The sequence below is a fragment of the Lethenteron reissneri genome, unplaced genomic scaffold, assembly GCF_015708825.2.
Source record: "Lethenteron reissneri isolate LAM-NWPU_2019-01 unplaced genomic scaffold, ASM1570882v1 scaffold_1640, whole genome shotgun sequence".
NCBI classification, from domain to species: domain Eukaryota; kingdom Metazoa; phylum Chordata; class Hyperoartia; order Petromyzontiformes; family Petromyzontidae; genus Lethenteron; species Lethenteron reissneri.
Window position 1 is genome coordinate 4111364 of NW_026891378.1, and position 9263 is coordinate 4120626.

Here is a 9263-nt window from a genome sequence, read left to right on the forward strand (position 1 = left end):
GTCATGAGCACGTGAAGGTCCAAGGGACAGGATGGGAGCGGGCCATCGCAAGCATCTTTCTCGAGAAGGAGGAAGAGGAGCCCTCCAGCGCCCTAAGGAGGGGGTGAAGGGAGCCCCCCTAGATGGGCGACAGGTTTGCAGACCAGGATAGAAGTTTGGGTGGAGGTCGCGGGCGGTATGACCCGATTACACGGGACTGTGACAAATTCTAGTCCGAGGTGGGAGGACTACACTTCAAGGTGGGGGTGATAACCGAGCGAGTGTCTCAATTGGACAGAGCTCGAATGGATGCACATTTGGAGAGGAAAGTGGAATGAGGAAGGAGTTCCATATGAAGCTACCATGCCCCCCCACCCCCCCCCCCCCATGCATGCTATCTGTGCAACCAAGCGGGGCATCTCATATGATAGTGTCCTCAGATCACCCACACTAGGCAAGTACCGGGTTTAAACGGCAACACCCCCTAGACAATGGACCATCTAGGGGTGATATTGCCATGGTCCCGACACAAATAGGCAATGATAATAATGGATAGCAGGTGTCCCCACCCCAATCCATTATTCATTTTTCCCTACCCCTTCAGCTTTCGAATTTGCCTATTATCCACCAAGATTGAATCTATTCGTTTTACCCTTCTATCCTCCTCCCCGAGCTCACCTCAGAAGTCTCTTCGCCTACATCATTTTCCCTGCAACTTCTTTGTGAACCGACCCGAAATGGTACACTCTGTAGTGGAATGGCCAAGGCCAAGAAAAGTGGCAGGGATCAGGTCATTCTGGGACTGGCCGCTAATTATCGTCGGTTAGTGAAAGGATTCAGTGAGATTGCACATCCACTAACCCAACTCACTTCCCCCAAGAACCCCTACAGTTCGTCTTAGGTCTGCCAAGCAGCTTTCACCACCCTCAAGGACCACCTCACCCATACCCCCACGCTGGGTTTCCCTGACTTTTCGCAGATTTCATCCCAGACACCAATACCTGCAGCAGGAGCTGTTTTGTCACAGGCACAGGACAGAGTGGAGTGGGTCATTGCATATGCCAGCCAGACACTGAGCGGGGCAGAGCTAAAATACTGCATGAACCGGCAAGAATTGTACGACGTGGTTTTTGCGTGCAAGCAGTTTCGGCCATATTTGAATGGCTGGGGGTGTTGCGTGCATACTGACCATTGTGCCTTGCAATTTCTCCTCTCCTTCTTCAAGGTACCGCAGGGGCAGATGGCCCAGTGGTTGATGCAGCTACAGGAGTATAACCTGCAGATCGAGTACAGGGCTGGGCGGACACATGCAAACACTGAGACGCTGTCGAAGCGGCCCTCAGTGCATACCAGACACCGGCCAAGGAGGCCTGTCCATGTTTCACGGGGGGTGCGGAGACTAACCCCCCCCATGCCAAGCGAGAGCGCTGGTAGAGAACACAGCAGTGAGGGCTGGAGCCCCGGATGGAGCCCAAAGGGGGGCTTGAAGGACATGTGATGCTTGGTTGAGAACTTTCTGGTAAGAGCCAGAAGGGGGCGTGGCCGAAGGCGAAGCCAGGCCACGCTCGGGAGCATAAAAGGGATGTCCCGAGAGTGATCGCGGTTTGTCTGCTGGAATGGAACGCTCGGTGCTACGTCTCTTGTCTTCGGTCGTCGTTCTTCAGTCTTCGGTCGTTATGCTCGGCATCGTGGATCAGGCAGCATGTTACGGACCTGACCCGTTATGTAATTATGCTGTTGGGGTCCAGTTAACTAGTCTACGTTTATATAGGAACCCTGTTGGGGTATTGCAATAAACTTGTTGCCTCCAAGTTCTAGTGTCTGTATCCATGAAGAACATTGCATCTGGCGTCAGAAGTGAAAGCTAATAGCTAGGTGATATCCCTAGTGTAGTACGATGTTCACACGAAGAAAGCAACTTACCAAGGCGTCTTCGGATGAAGAAGACGATGTAGAAGTAGTTCCACAGAAAGACCCCGGGGGTGGCAGCCCTGGAGGGAGAGCGCAGGGAGAAGCCGTCCTTGCTGCGCGGTCGTCGTCGGAGTGCCGATCGCGCAGCAACCGCATTGATCGCCGAGCTGCAGCTGGAGGAGCCGATGGGAGAGGTCGGCGTGTCGGGGCTGCAGGGAGAGGACGCCGCCACGGCTGTTTCCCGTGCACACGGCCGCCATTGTGTGCGACGGGCGGGATTCGCTTCCCACCAAAATAGACCTCCCGCCAAAATTGCGATCAGAGGTCCCGACGCTCACGAAAAGACTTCCCTTTGTAAAAGGAATTTACTGCTGCGGGTGGTGACTGGGCGGCGATTCGCCAGCGCTTCACCGCCACCTGCCACCTGGCTGGATGGTCGGAGGGGGAGGCGCTGCGGGCATTTCCCACCACCCTGGACAATGAAGCCTTGGCGGCGTTCTACGCAATTCCACCGGATGACAGGAGGACGCTGCCACAAGCTCACTCTCAGATGGCGGCGGTCTTCGATCCACCGTCCGACATGCGACACAAGTTCGCCCAGCGAGGGTGGGGGGAGTCCGAGACGCCTCTCGCCTTCTGCAGCGCGCTCATGTTGCTGGCACAGGCGGCGTATCCCAAGATGGACTAAGAGGGGCTTATGTGATGCCGCCGCCGCGAAGCCGTTCGGCAGGCACCAAATCCCCGACCTCGCCACCACCAAGCAACGGAGCCGACCCCGCATCCCCCTCACCTCACATGAACACACCCGCCTGGCCGACCGGTTTTTATCCGAGAGACCCTTATTGGGATTAATTCTCACGGTTTCCGGCGATCAGGGAATTGGATGACCTCCCCCGTGCTACGTGGCACCGCGGCGCTGCGGCCGGCCTTAATATGGTGTGGTCGCGGCGTGGGGCATTCGGCCACCGCGGTTGAGGCGCATTTCCCCCCACACACACCCCCACGAGTCGACGGGGCAAGCAGGGGAGGCACGGGACAGCATGAATAGCGGGATCACAGGGGCTGTTGCGCATAGTCATGGAGGGTTGGGATAATTGCGCTTGAGCGCGCAGGCCCCATTGTTAGGGAGGGTAAGAGATTAATTAGGATTTACAGAGAGCAGCGAACCTCCGCGGGCACCAAACAGTGAGTGGGGAGGTGAAGTAGGGTAGCGTAAGCCGATAAATAGGGAATAGGTACAGGTTTGGGTGGAATAGACCAGCCTCGTCGACTCACTGATTCAACATCAATTCGCAGGTAGCATATAATAAATCATTAATAGCGAAGCGTGGTCTCGCGTGATCTTGTCGTGCAGTGTGAGCGTGTGGGGCGCTGTGTGCACAGTGGTTCGCCACGTGAGTGAGCGCTGCGCCGAGCTGAGCGCGCGGGTTGCGCGTGGGTACGCAGTGATTCTGTAGTGCTGCGGCTCGCCTCGGGGGAGCGCTGCGCAGAGCGGTGCGAGAGTGGGTGTCGCGTGTGTTCACTCCGTGTGTGATACAGGTGCGCGAGTATAACGTGAGTTGAGTTGGAGTGCGCGGAGCGGCGTGTGTGTGGGCGTGCGTGCGTTCGCTCCGTGTGGGTTGCAGGCGCGCGATTAGGAAAGGGAAGTATCGTAGTAGAGAGGGGCAGAATACTACTCGGTAATTAACCATGCCCATTACGCGGACCCGCGGTGGAGGGGAATCCTCGAGCGACGGCTTCCACACCATGGGTGAGGAACTCAGCAGCGGTTCGCACAGCAGCGGGGGAGCGAGGGATGATGTTAGCCCGGCCGTTAGCATTGTCGAGGGAGGGATCTCGGGGGCTAGCGACCTCGACAAAGTGGTGTCAGAAACGGGACGATCCCCCGCACCCCCAAGGGAAAGAGGCCCCCCAACCCAGATTAAAATCAAATGCACATTTACGGGCAAAGGAATTCCATCATGGAAATCGTTTGCCCGCAGCATCAGGGGGGCTAAAAAGGTTAATGGGTGGACAGATGAGGAGGCGTTGCAGCAGTTAGAACTACATTTAGATGGACGGGCAGCTGACTTTGTGGAAGCTTTGCCCGCAAGCGCTCAAACTCATTGGGAGGAACTAATGTGCCAACTCGAAGAGCGCTTCGGCAAGTATGATGAGGAGGAGGCGCAGGCGGCATTAGAGGCACGCCGCCGCCAACCCGGCGAAGATTTACGAGATTACGCCGAGGACGTACGCATGTTGACCCAGCTCGCATACCCAGAGTACGAGGCAAAAATAATTGATGGCCTCGCCGCCGGGAAGGTCCAGCGATATTTGGCACACACCCCGTGGTGGCAGCCAAATGTCGACGGTGCACGCCTCTCCTTTGACACCCTCGTCAAGCGCGCGCGCAAATGCGAGAAACTCTCGGGTGAGCGCACGCAGCCTCGAGGGAGGGGACGAGAGTGCGCCGTAGCGAGCCTACTCTCCGACGAGGAGGAAGAGCTCGCCACCGCAGTAAGGGGACGGGCAAGGGAGCCCCAGAGACCCAGCGAAACAACTCCGGGGTGGGTAGCTGGGTTACAGGCAGGTATGGGAGATATGATAAACCAAGTAGGTGATAGGGTAACCCACGTAGGTGAGAATGTGACCAAACTGCAATCCGCCGTTGAGACCATCCGATCCGAAATGGGGGACCTACGCGCCACGGTAGGAGGGTTATCTGGAAGGGTAGCCCGACTAGAGGCGGAGGGTGGACAGCGGCGTAATGGGGGGAGAGGGAGTGGGCAGGGGGCCCACTACGGAGCCGCCCCCCCTCCCCGGGCATGTTATATGTGCGATCGCCGAGGGCATCTAGTGAGGGACTGTCCTGAAATCACCAGAGCTAGACAGACGCGGGGGTTAAAACTCCAACGCCCCCTAGAGAGCGGACCAACTAGGGGTGCAATCGACGCGGTCCCGATACAAATAGACGATAATGAGAATAATGGCGAGCGAGTGATCTCCACACAGGTTCCAGCAACAACGCCCACGGAAACGGTGACTCCTGGCGACTGGCTACGGGAGCTGGTGGCGGGGATCACGGGGGCCACGTCGCTGGTGGAAGGGGAGGTTAACGGAGTGCGTACCCGAATCCTGCTGGACACGGGGGCAGTGGCCTCGCTCGTGAGCGCAGCGCACTGCAGCGCGATCGGGGTCGACGTGCGTCACCTGCAGGCCCCGGACCGCGCGCTGCACACTGCGAGCGGAGCCGGAATGGGGCTGCTGGGGAGAGCCACCCTAGAGGTCCGCATAGGCAGCCAGGTGTGCACGCAGGAGTTCTACGTGTCGAGTGCGTTGTGTCACGAGTGTATCGCAGGCACCGACCTCCTAGAACGGTTGGGACTCAACGTGCAACCCCGCCAGCGATGCGCCACCATGGAGAGCAACGGCGAGCGGATACCGTTCCTGGGACGAGAACCAACGCGCCTCCGCTTTGCACCTGTGGCCGCTATCCTGGCGACGGCAGTCACCATCGGCCCGCTCACCGAGATGCTGGTGCCGGTGGCAACATCCCCCACCGACCCCGCGCTCCGACCATCAGGGGAGGTAATGCTAACTCCTCACCCGGAATTGGCAAAACGGTATGGGGTTGTGGGATCCGCCACGTTGGTAAACGCAGATGGGGGCCGATTGTTTATGCGGATGTTTAACCCCCAAAATACCCCAGCGATACTGCGACGGCGCACCCCGATAGCCACAGTACACCCCCTGCACGCACGCCACTCTAACGACTCGGTGTTCGCACTCTGGGCTGAGGACCCCGGTCGTCCTGAGGGTGAGCAGGACCTGGCCTGGCGAGTCGGCCCGACTCCCCGAGCCGAGGTCGTTCCCCTGCTCGACGCGTTACATGTACCATGGGCGGACTTACCTAAGGGAGAGGCCGATCGGCTGCGCGAGTTACTGCGGGAGTATGCCGACGTGTTCAGCGAACACGACTCGGACGTTGGTCGGACCGACCTTGTTAAGCACCAAATTGACACCGGTGCAGCCTGACCCATCAAACTCCCTGCATACCGAGTGGGCGCACCCGAACGCACCCAGATCAAAGAGGCGGTTGGGGACATGCTTCGCGATAACATAATTCAGCCCTCGGCGAGCCCCTGGTCAGCCCCGGTGGTACTAGTAACGAAAAAGGATGGGTCAACCCGGTTCTGCGTCGATTATCGTAAACTGAACGCAGTCACGCTCGGCGACGCCTTCCCAATACCCCGCATCGACGACACTTTTGACAGCCTCGCCGGAGCGCGATATTTTTCCACCCTCGATCTCGCGTCCGGGTACTGGCAGGTGGAGATGGCGGAGGAGGATCGGCCGAAAACCGCATTCACCACCCCGATGGGACTATTCGAGTTTCGAGTACTCCCGTTCGGACTCACCAATGCGCCCGCGACGTTCCAGCGGCTGATGGAGTTGGTGATGCGGGGTTTGCAATGGGAACAGTGCCTGATTTACTTGGACGATGTGATCGTGTTCAGTAGATCTTTGTCTGAGCATTGGTCCAGGCTACGAGAGGTGTTCCAGCGACTGCGAGCGGCTCATCTCAAGCTCAAGCCACGTAAGTGTTACATCGCACAACGCGAGGTGGGGTACCTGGGGCATCGCGTCAGCGAGGCAGGCGTGCGCACTGATCCGGAGAAGGTACGCGCCGTAGTGGGGTGGCCACGGCCAAGGAATCTGACGGAGATCAGATCATTTTTGGGGCTCGCCACCTATTATCGTCGATTTGTAAAGGGATTCAGCGAGATTGCACGCCCCCTCACCCAACTCACCTCCCCTAAGCACCCCTATCAGTGGACGGGGGCCTGCCAGACGGCCTTCACCACTCTCAAAGATCACCTCACCCACGCCCCCACCCTCGCTTTCCCCGATTTTACCACCGATTTTATTTTGGACACCGACGCCAGCAGCAGCGGGCTGGGCGCGGTGTTGTCACAGGTACAGGATGGGACGGAACGAGTCATCGCGTATGCCAGCCGGACCTTGAGTGGGGCCGAGCTGAACTATTTCGTGACCCGCCAAGAGTTGTACGCTGTGATTTTTGCATGTAAACAGTTCCGGCCGTATTTGTACGGCCGGAGATGTCGCGTACGCACTGACCATTATGCTCTTCAGTTCCTTCTTACATTCAAGGAGCCGCGGGGGCAGATGGCCCGTTGGTTGGCGCAGTTGCAGGAGTACAACCTGCAAATCGAGTATCGGGCTGGCCGGACGCATGCAAACGCGGACGCCTTGTCGAGGCGACCCACGGTGTACGCCGAGACGAGGGCGGAGGAGGCCTGCCTGTGTTTCACGGGGGGACGCTGCCGGCAGGCAACGGACCCCCGAGAGGCCGCGGCCACTGACCCCCCCCCAGCGAGAGAGAGTGCAGTGTGCGCCACAGAGACCCTCACAGGTGGCACTGAGGATCCCGTCGACCGCCCGGCAAGCGCGGGACCCGCGGCTCGGGACCCGATCGGACGGATCCAGGAGGACGTCGGCTGCGCCTTCCCGGGCCTAAACGACGAGCAGCTGAGACAGACCCAGCAGCGAGATCCGGATCTGGCGGCGGTGGAGGCGGCACTGCGGGAGGAAAAGAGCGCCCTACCAGGACCCTGGAGCGGTTTGTATGCCCGGTTGTGTGTGCAGAACGGAGTGGTACGGGAGTTAACCGAGGCCGGCCAGCCGGGGTGCATCTGTGTTCCTGCCCAGGTGCGACCCCAGCTGCTACGGCTGGTGCATGACCACCCACTCGGGGGCCACGATGGGGAACGACGTACTCGAGAGACCCTGCGTCGCCAGTATCTCTGGCCCAAATTGGCACAAGACGTGGCGGCCTGGGTACAGGGCTGCCGCGCCTGTCAGCAGTGCGGGCCGAAACCGGCACGATACCAGGTACCCCTAAGGCCGTTCCGCGTCAGCCGCACGAATCAGCTGGTCGGGATCGACCTACAGGGGCCATTCCCGCGATCCCATCGAGGCAACCGATATATCCTAGTCGCAGTAGAGTATTTCACCCGCTACCCCGTGGCAGTGGCCATCCCTGATAAAACGGCCTTGGTGGTGGCCCGGGCATTTGTGGAACACTACGTACTTAAGCACGGGATCCCAGAACGAGTCCTCACCGACCAGGGTAGCGAGTTCGAGGCCGAGTTGTTCCAGGCACTGTGCCGAGAGTTCGGAATCCAGAAGGACCGAACCACAGCGTACCACCCCCAGGCGAACGGTATGGTGGAGCGCATGAATCAGACCTTAGCGGGGAAACTCAAACGTATGGCGGCCGCAAATCAACGGGATTGGGATGAACACCTCCCCTACGCCCTTTTCGCCTACGCCACCACCGTACACACGTCGACGGGACAAACCCCGTTTTTAATGATGTTCGGCCGTGAGTCTCGTTTACCCGCAGATCTGCTATTCGGCGTCCCTTCCCCCCAGCCGGAGGAGGGAAGCCGCCCCGTGGAACACCTGTTGAAGACCCTACGAGAAGCCCGAGGCCGAGCATACCCGCAAGGGGAAGCCGCGCATCGGCGGCAGGAACAGGGCACCCGACCCCGCATGGAAACCCCCTTATTCCTGACAGGCGCTAAGGTGTGGCTACACACCCCTCGCGTCGGGGCCGGGCAGGTGGGGAAACTGACAACCTACTGGCGGGGACCCTGGACCGTGGTGCGACAGATCTCCCCCTGGATGGTACTAATTGATGGCGGGGAGAGGGGTCGAGAGACGGTGGTCAATGTCCGCCGCTTAAAACCATGGAAAGCGGCCCCGGCGAGAGAGAACCCCGTCACCCGAAGGCCCCGAAATCCCGGAGTACCCGCACCCCTCGTGTTGGGGGGCCTCGCACACTACATGGGCCCCGCCGGGCCCCCGAGACGCCCCGATCCAGTCCGGAGACGGCGCGGACGACGGCCACTAAACCCTTCCGCTGCTGAGTTTGTGCCCCAGCCCACAGGTGCCGGAGGACGGGGAGAGCTGCTGGAGTGGAGGAGGAGACCGCCGCAGGAGCTACAGAGGACGGAACCACCCGCCCCGAGGCCAGCCACCAGGTCCGGACGGATCCCCCGGACCCCGCAACGTTTCCTCGTGGGCGCGGCCCAAGCGAGGTGCTCCAGTCAACCCGGGACGGGGACTGGCACCTCGGGGGGCTATGTGATGCCGCCGCCGCGAAGCCGTTCGGCAGGCACCAAATCCCCGACCTCGCCACCACCAAGCAACGGAGCCGACCCCGCGTCCCCCTCACCTCACATGAACACACCCGCACTCATTTCCCCCCCCCCCCATAGAGCTCCGAGGGGAGGTCGCCTGGCCGACCGGTTTTTATCCGAGAGACCCTTATCGGGATTAATTCTCACGGTTTCCGGCGATCAGGGAAT